Raw genomic sequence first — 9,521 nt, 5'->3', positions numbered from 1 at the left:
AGTAAGAAATGGAATTGAAAATCTCAAGCAAACAAACCATGGATGAGTCAGCCAGTTTTGCAGTTATACCACCAGACCTCTTTCCTCCCTTCTCCTCCATCGACTGAAAATATATTAAAGCATAGACTTACGTAGTTATATTCAAATGTGAGTTTATACATTCACAAAATGTCATTCATAAACTTGGTAGCCATATTTTTCAATTCAATACAGGAACAAGAATTAGAGACTTTTTTGTTGGAGCTTGTTCCTACAGCCTTATGGACTAAGAGTGACTCATATTAAAGGAATAGACAACATTGATCATCGCCAATACCCTCTCTAGAGCATAGACATATCTTTTGATCAGATGTAAGTTGTAAAATACCATGAAACGGGCCCTGGTCTACCCATTATACAAGATTTATTGAATAAAGAACATAAGGGTATTAAACTCTACAAAATACTAAAGAGCTTTGAGTGTTATCAAGTGACATAGTGTACACTGACAAAACAGTACGAAATATAAAACTGAAATCTGAAAGTGCTGCAAGGTAGAGAGGGGGGGGGGGGCATTTACATTGACACAGAGATCTCAGCTATGGTTAGCGATATGAAGATGAAAATTGGTACACATATTGAATAAAGTATACACAACATTGACACAGAGCTTTTATCCAATGTTGGCAATACCCTATTACACTGTTACGTGAGGACTAAACAATGTGGAAACAGAGTACAAAGCATTGAATATAAATTCAAATCAAATTTGATCTTCTTTGGACGTGTTTTAAACTTTAATATGCCGTAGTTCGGACATGGGAAGTTACACATAATTAAATATTATTTAGCATAACAGAATACATGGACTTGATAAACAGTGTTCAATGGCTACAGGTTATGCATACAAACCTTCAACAAGTTCATTTGTCTTTGTAAATCCAACTCTTTGTCGCGTAGCTCTCTGATCTGAAAGAGTTGAGTAAGGGTAAAGAGCATTTATAAAGCATGTGATCCAAACAGGACACTGTGACCCCAAATTTTATATTCTATATATACATTTTATAAATACATTTCATTAACAAAATCAGTCAGGGTCATTGTTTTAAGTTTCAATCCATGTTTTAGAAAAGGTAACACTTTCCCTGTTGGAGCCAAGTGCGTACCTACCTAATTACCCAGAGACATGATTAAACGGCTAAAATTGGTAGAAGGACAGAACAAAACATTGAGAGCAGCTTGGCAGCAATGATCGATTGCTACAATTATGCATACAAACCCTGTTTTCTGCAGATGTGTAAAAGAGACAACTCTGGGTAGGCTGGCTTGATTATTTGAAAAAGGGTTGAGGAGGGATTCAAGATCATTGATAGAGCATGTGATTCAAAGAGGATCCCCTTGGATTTTAAAGGTATGGGTAATTTTGTATTTTAGAATATATGAACCAACAGAAAAATAAATATTAAGAAAAATGAGTAACTCCAATATAATCATATATCAAGGTATTGCGCCTGGTATCTAAGTACCACAATAGATCATTGTTTTCAATAAGACTGATTTCTATGACAAGGCAGATTACACCAGCTTGTTGCCTTCTTATTGTATAACTTTCAAAGCTAATTAATTAAAGGTGATAGGCATTTCTTCTAACATACTTACGGCAATGAAATACCTTGCCTGTTCACATTGTAAAAGGTCTTGTTAGGTATAAACTTGGACCCAAAGTAAGAAATGGAATTGAAAATCTCAAGCAAACAAACCATGGATGAGTCAGCCAGTTTTGCAGTTATACCACCAGACCTCTTTCCTCCCTTCTCCTCCATCGACTGAAAATATATTAAAGCATAGACTTACGTAGTTATATTCAAATGTGAGTTTATACATTCACAAAATGTCATTCATAAACTTGGTAGCCATATTTTTCAATTCAATACAGGAACAAGAATTAGAGACTGTTTTGTTGGAGCTTGTTCCTACAGCCTTATGGACTAAGAGTGACTCATATTAAAGGAATAGACAACATTGATCATCGCCAATACCCTCTCTAGAGCATAGACATATCTTTTGATCAGATGTAAGTTGTAAAATACCATGAAACGGGCCCTGGTCTACCCATTATACAAGATTTATTGAATAAAGAACATAAGGGTATTAAACTCTACAAAATACTAAAGAGCTTTGAGTGTTATCAAGTGACATAGTGTACACTGACAAAACAGTACGAAATATAAAACTGAAATCTGAAAGTGCTGCAAGGTAGAGAGGGGGGGGGGGGGCATTTACATTGACACAGAGATCTCAGCTATGGTTAGCGATATGAAGATGAAAATTGGTACACATATTGAATAAAGTATACACAACATTGACACAGATCTTTTATCCAATGTTGGCAATACCCTATTACACTGTTACGTGAGGACTAAACAATGTGGAAACAGAGTACAAAGCATTGAATATAAATTCAAATCAAATTTGATCTTCTTTGGACGTGTTTTAAACTTTAATATGCCGTAGTTCGGACATGGGAAGTTACACATAATTAAATATTATTTAGCATAACAGAATACATGGACTTGATAAACAGTGTTCAATGGCTACAGGTTATGCATACAAACCTCTAACAAGCTCCTACGTCTTTCTAAATCAAACTTTTGGTAGCGTAGCTCGCTTATCTGAAAGAGTTGAGTAAGGATAAAGAGCATTTATAAAGCATGTGATCCAAACAGGACACTGTGACCCCAAATTTTATATTCTATATAGACATTTTATAAATACATTCCATGTAAAAAAATCAGTCAGCGTCATTGTTTTAAGTTTCAATCCATGTTTTAGAAAAGGCAACACTTTCCCTGTTGGAGCCAAGTGTGTACCTAACTAATTACCCAGTGACATGATTAAATGGCTAAAAATGGTTGGAGGACAGAACAAAACATTGAGGGCAGCTTGGCAGCAATGATCGATGGATACACTTATGCATACAAACCCTGTTTTCTGCAGATATGTAAAGAGACAACTCTGGGTAGGTTGGCTTGATCATTTGAAAAAGAGTTGACGAGTGATTCAAGATCATTTATAAAGGAAGTGATCCAAAGAGGATAGTTTGACCCCCAAAGAGGGTCGTTTAAATTATTCCCCTCCCCCTTGGATATTAAAGGTATTGGAAATTGTATTTTGGAATATATGAACCAACAGATAAATAAAGACTGATTTATATTACAAGGCAGATTACACAAGCTTGTTGCCTTCTTATTGTATAACTTTCAAAGCTAATTAATTGAAGGTGATAGGCATTTCTTTTAATATACTTACGGCAATGAAATACCTTGCCTGTTCACATAGTAAAAGGTCATGTTGGGTATAAACTTTGACCCAAAGTAAGAAATGGAATTGAAAATCTCAAGCACACAAACCTTGAATGGGCCAGCCAGTTTTGCAGTTGAGTCATCAGATCTCTTTTCTCCTTTCTCCTCCATCGACTGAAAAGAAGTTAAAGCATATTTACATTAAATTGTGTCTTCCTTCCAACTTTATTCACTCAGGATTTTTTGTAGCGGCAACTCCATCATTCTTTTCTTCAAACAAATTGGATTTCTCTTCTTCATTCAAGTAGTTCCTCAACCAGTAGAATGAGAGTTTTGTATGATCTTCTCCTCAGAAAGTGAATCTTGGCACTGTAAGTATATAATAGATCTAATATGAGAAATTTTTCACCAACGATTCTGTTCTGAATATGTAGTTCAATTAATCAGTCCAGAGTATTTTCATACCATTCATGTCCAGGCTTTGAGGGTATCTTTGAGTCACACATTTTCTGCAGTTTTACAATGCCTATACGTATAATAAAATATTTCATGCTACTTGTCCAAAGGCTAAACAAATGTCATATTTTCAGTTCAATAACAAGTTACAACAAAGCTACTAAAAGCAATGCATTAGATTAGCTGTGACATGATTTGTCATAGCATTATGGCAATTGTTATTCAAAATCAGTTGCCCTGGGCCCGTCTTCTAAACAATTATAAATGATCCTAATCAATCGCAAGTTCTCCTATCAATCGCAAGTTTGCAGTTTCCAATTTCTCATTTACATACATGTGTAGTTGCGATTGATATCAATCACAATAAGGTTGCAATTAATATCAGCTCTTTATAAGACGGGGCCCTGATCAACATATCTTATATGAGATTTATTAAATAAAGAACATAAGGGAATTGAACCCAGGTCGGAATTCCAGTTGAAACCAGTAGGCAACTGGTACCAGTTAAAACCAGTAAGTCAACTGGTACCAGTTGAAACCAGTAGGTTCAACTGGTTTTTAATAGGGACTTTTAGATTCGCACGAAGACAATAGGTCTATGCTACGATCGACGTCCTTTTAAAGCACTGCCGTGAATGGAAGTACCACGTATCAGTCCACGCAAATCTAAAAGTCCCTAATATGGAAATTGAAACAACGCTAACTGAGACCAGTTGATTTACCAGTTCAATTACCAGTTGATTTACCAGTTGATTTACCAGTTCAATTACCAGTTGATTTACCAGTTGATTTACCAGTTCAGTTACCAGTTGATTTACCAGTTGATTTACCAGTTGATTTACCAGTTGATTTTTCAGATGATTATCCAGTAATCGATCAACTGATAACCAATAATCATTATTAGCATCTGGCCACCAACTTGACCACATATTACTAAACTCTTGCAATTACCCCATCACAATGATCATTTGAAGTAGATTACAGATGTGTATTATGTGAGTTGACATTTGTAATTCGTGCATACATATATATAAATGTATACACTTTATTTCTGGTTAGTAATTACGTATATCAATATATCTAATTTTACGTCTTAAATTAGATGAAAAACATGATCAGACATGTGTAATATATTTGTCAATAATTAACTAAGAAAATGTAAATTACAAAATGTATGTGCATTGTCACATTTGCTTGACAGATCATGATAATTATATTTTCTGTGAAAACATGCAAATTAATCATGAATATGCATAAGATATATTGAACTGGTTTTTCAACTGGTAAATCAACTGGTATTCGTACTGGTTTTCAACTTGTAAATCAACTGGTACTCATCTACTGGTTTTCAACTGGTAAATCAACTGGTAATCGTACTGGTTTTCAACTGGTAAATCAGTTGGTAATCATCTACTGGTTTTCAACTGGTTAGTCAACTGGTACTCATCTACTAGTTTTCAACTGGGAAATCAACTGGTAATCATCTACTGGTTTCCAACTGGTAAATCAACTGGTAATCATATACTGGTTTTCAACTTGTAAATCAACTGGTAATCATCTACTGGTTTTCAACTGGTAAAGCAACTGGTAAATCAACTGGTAATCATCTACTGGTTTTCAACTGGTAATTCAACTGGTAAATCAACTGGTAATATCAACTGGTCTCAGATGTCAACTGGTATTTCTACTGGTTTCCAAATTGTATCAACTGGTATCAACTGGTACCAGTTGAGACCAGTTGAGACCAGTTTAAACCAGTAGATACCAGTTGAAAATCCTTACTGGTTTCAACTGGTATCAACTGGAATTTCGACCTGGGTAATACAGTCTGGAAATGCCGAAGAGCTTGGGTGTTAACAAGTAACATATGTTCGCTAATACATGACAGTAAGATATCGAGCTTAGATCTGAAAATGCTGCAAAGTGGTGGTGGGATTGCATGACATTGATACAGACAAAACGACGAGAAAAAAAAAATCAAAATCAACAGTGTTCAATGGCTACAAGTTATGCATACAAACCTCGTCTTGTATACTTCCGTAACCAGACGACTTAGACGACCCTCGGTCGGGTAGCTCGCTCATCTGAAAGAGTGAGAAAGGATTTAAGAGCATCTTTACAGCATGTGGTCCAAACATGACATGGTGAACCAAAAGAGGGTTGTTTTGGGTTTTGTTAATCCCCTAAGGGGATATTACAGGAATGGGAAATTTGTGCCATTGCGTTTTGATATGGAAACAGAGATTTTCTGTGCTCCCATTACCTCAACAATTAGTTTCAAGCGGTCATCTACTTTTGTGAGTAGCCGTATCAGGACAATAACCCCCTGGAAAATTCTCCCCTTAGGAAAATTACCCCCATCCCTCAAAATTACATTTGTGAAGGTATGGGGAAAGTGTTTTGGAATTATGAACCTTCAGAAGAATAAATCTTTGGAAACACAAGTAACCCCCATACGATCATTTATCTAAACATTGTGCCAGGTATCTATAATAATAACTATAATCATTGCAATGAAAAACCTTGCCTGTTTATATAGTAAAAGATCATGTTGGGTATAAACTTTGACCCAAAGTAAAAAATGGAATTGAAAGTCTCAAGCTCACAACCTTGGATGGGCCAGCCAGTTTTGTAGTTAAATCATCAGACCTCTCTCCTAATTTATGCTTCATCAACTGAATTTTTTTTAAAGCATATTTATATTAAAATGTAGCTTCCTTCCAACTTTATTGACAAGTAACAACAAGAGTTTAAGCATGTCAATGTCCCGGTACCCCCCCCCCCCCCACTCCGAGAACGGACGGACCCTATGCGTGTTACCAAAATGTCCTTTTCGTAACAAAAGAAAAAGGTCGACCCGTATTGACTTTACACACCGGACTTTTGCTGAAAGGGGGGGGGGGTGCTGAAAAAGGCTCGTATAACAAAAGAAAAAGGTCGACACGTATTGACTTTACACACCGGACTTTTGCTGAAAAGGGGGGGGGGGGTCGATTGGAACACGCATATGCGTACCCTAAATAACACTGAGTGGAGGGGCCGGGGTCAATGTCCATTGGTGGAGGTCAAAAATTAGCTTGTCATAATCTCAGAAAAGTACAGATAAAAAACGGAAGGCTAAGCATAAAATAAAGTTCATTGCGTCACAAATTATAATGTTCAGAACTTCAGGCACCTCCAAAGTCCATGAATTTAATTCGATTCGCACTACATGGTAATGGACATTTTCAGATGCCTTTCAAACTTGAAAAGTTGTATAATCACTCCTGGGTTACTTCTTTGACCCAAACCAAGAGAGTTGAGATAAAACAGTTGGTATTATCTGGTTCCATTCACATACCTTGGCCTGCTCTATAGGCTTCGTAGCTGGATCGTCAGCCATCTTTGATATCTACCAGATAACCTGCATGGAGGACAGAAATAGAATTAAGGTCGACAGATGCATTGTAGTGGTAAACTCTTGGACTATCGTTTATGGCAGCAAGAGCAGTTGTCAAGCAAGAAGATGCGGTGACTGTCTTAATGTTAATTATTTTTCCTGATTCGATTAGTGTGAAGAGAAATTCCACTTTAATTGGCATCAAGTTGACTGAAACAGAAGCATACAATGTATAACAAACAAGAGAAGCAGGTCAGTAACATCCAGTTTGAGGGGAAAAAATGATTTACTTATTAACAATGTTATGGGTTTCAAAGTTGCCATTGATCCATCACAAATTGGCAGCTCTATGCTGACATATACCCATTTAATTTGCGTTCTATATATCAGAAATTATTGTATGTTCATATTGATGTTATGTAAAGGCTTATCATCTCAGAATTGCAGTTTTCATGCAACTACTTTCTCTATCATAGTAAATTACATTATAGTTCTTGTGTAGGCCTACAGTCATGACTAGCAGGAATGAAACTTACACGTTAGGAGGTTATAAGCTGTTATAAGGTGTTTTTCTTAAAGATAAAGGTGAGTTCTGGTAATGCGATTGCATTGTGAAAGAAAAGGTGTGGAATGGATCAGAAAGAGTTGATCATGTAGCATGTAAGTATTGGTGTGCACTGCAAGGTTCTGGAGTCATCAAAATCATAATAAATTTGGCCGAGTCTTGGTAAAGTAACAAGCACTGTACACAGAAAGCTATATATGGGACAACACACATGGTGTCGGGGCTAGTACTACCTAGATTTCCTTGGCTTTCTATGCTCATTACTCAGCCATGTCATTTATTTGTAATCTTGAACATTCAGTGTAAGTTTCGTTTGATTCTGTGAGATTTTTTTTTAACCAGAACTGGAGTTTATCTTTAATAAGAAAAAGTATTCATTTACCCCTGTATTTTAAACTCGGCATGTGTGTAGAATGCACAGGCCTCTTATCCAAAGTTATAATCGGTAGAGGCACACGGCCGTCTTAGGAGACTTTCTCCCATTTGAGAGCACGTCTTTCACAATGAAGACTTACATGCAGGATACAAAAGAAAAAAAGAAACAACGTCAAGAACAAAGCCATTTTCCCTGCCAAATTTTGCGTGTGGATCATAGCAGAAAATATATTGTCATTTTGAGCTGAGGTATTTTGCAGCAAACTTATGTAAACAAAACAAATTGGTATCCCAAATGGTAAACACATTTCTTAAATTATGATTTCATACACCATTATGGATAGGATACCCAAAGCCGCATCACCATATAGGCACGATGCCCCAAATTTCCCAAGAACGAACTGCGTCCCTTTAAGCATATAATCGTGCTAGTTTTCAAAGCTATCCCTTCTTTATATAATAATTATGTATAACAAGTGTGCTATTTTTACACTAAATCATTTGCTCCTTTAAACTAACAAGACATAATTACTAATCTACTGCTACACGAAGCATTTTCAACCTTTCATCCTTTCAATTCTCATACCATGTTCAACATCATAGAATGCCAAAGTAATCGATTTCTCTTTGTTCAAGAATACATTGTATAAAGGTTTAGACAATGTAGAAGTTTTCAAACGAAAGGCAACTGCATTTACATAACCAAATGTCATTCGTGTTATAAAGACAGAGACATAATTATGTGCTACACGAATAAATGTTTTTATCACCTATCATCTCCCCCGAAACAAATTATGTCCCCCTAAGTGACTCGGTAACATTGTTGAGGTTGAGGAAAAAACTGTGTTGGTTTTCTTATACATTTATAGAAGAAACAAAATCGACCTGCAAAACAATCAGTTTTCTATGCCATTAATATGTTAAAAAAAAACATTGAAATGTAGATAATCAGAAATACATGTACACACGTTGCAGAAGAGAGAGAGAGAGAGGGGGAGAAATAAAGAGAGATAGAAAGCAGAGGGAGAAAGAGAAAGAGGGTGGGTGTACCTAATATATACTAAGCTATAAAGCCTCAGTGTATACAGACGAAAATAGAAAAAATATACTGCTTTACTCCGCTTCATTCACATCAGAAAATTATATCACATTCTTTTCTTCAAACTTATAAATAGATCCCCATACTATATAGTCCATCGACATACACTCGTTTCTTCTCTTTTACAATTTGATCTCACCTCTGTGTTTAAAATCCCAAATTGTTCATACCCCATCAAAGCTACATACAATATAATCTCACCCAAGCTAGACGTCAGCTGCTATTCTAACCTTCGTAATATAGATTCCAAAAAACGTTGACAACGTAGAGACTCCTTCGATAATGAAAACTTTGTTGGAAGAAGAAGAATTCATCAATATCTACTCCTAATTTGTGATTCAGACCAAGGAGGATAGCTGGTATCTC

The 9,521-nt window shown here is 36.0% G+C and overlaps 1 long non-coding RNA gene across 1 annotated transcript; it reads right to left on the bottom strand.

Annotated features, from left to right (window-relative positions):
• Positions 1 to 2,611: 2,611 nt before the first annotated feature.
• LOC105436809 lies at positions 2,612 to 5,822 on the bottom strand. The gene is made up of 3 exons (XR_004062886.1): positions 5,759 to 5,822; positions 3,390 to 3,455; positions 2,612 to 2,651 (listed from the first exon to the last, which is right to left on the bottom strand). It is a non-coding gene; the product is annotated as an uncharacterized LOC105436809 (long non-coding RNA).
• Positions 5,823 to 9,521: the final 3,699 nt, after the last annotated feature.

The sequence above is a fragment of the Strongylocentrotus purpuratus genome, unplaced genomic scaffold, assembly GCF_000002235.5.
Source record: "Strongylocentrotus purpuratus isolate Spur 01 unplaced genomic scaffold, Spur_5.0 spur5_scaffold_1, whole genome shotgun sequence".
NCBI lineage: Eukaryota > Metazoa > Echinodermata > Echinoidea > Camarodonta > Strongylocentrotidae > Strongylocentrotus > Strongylocentrotus purpuratus.
This window is presented reverse-complemented; position numbering and strand designations above follow the sequence as displayed.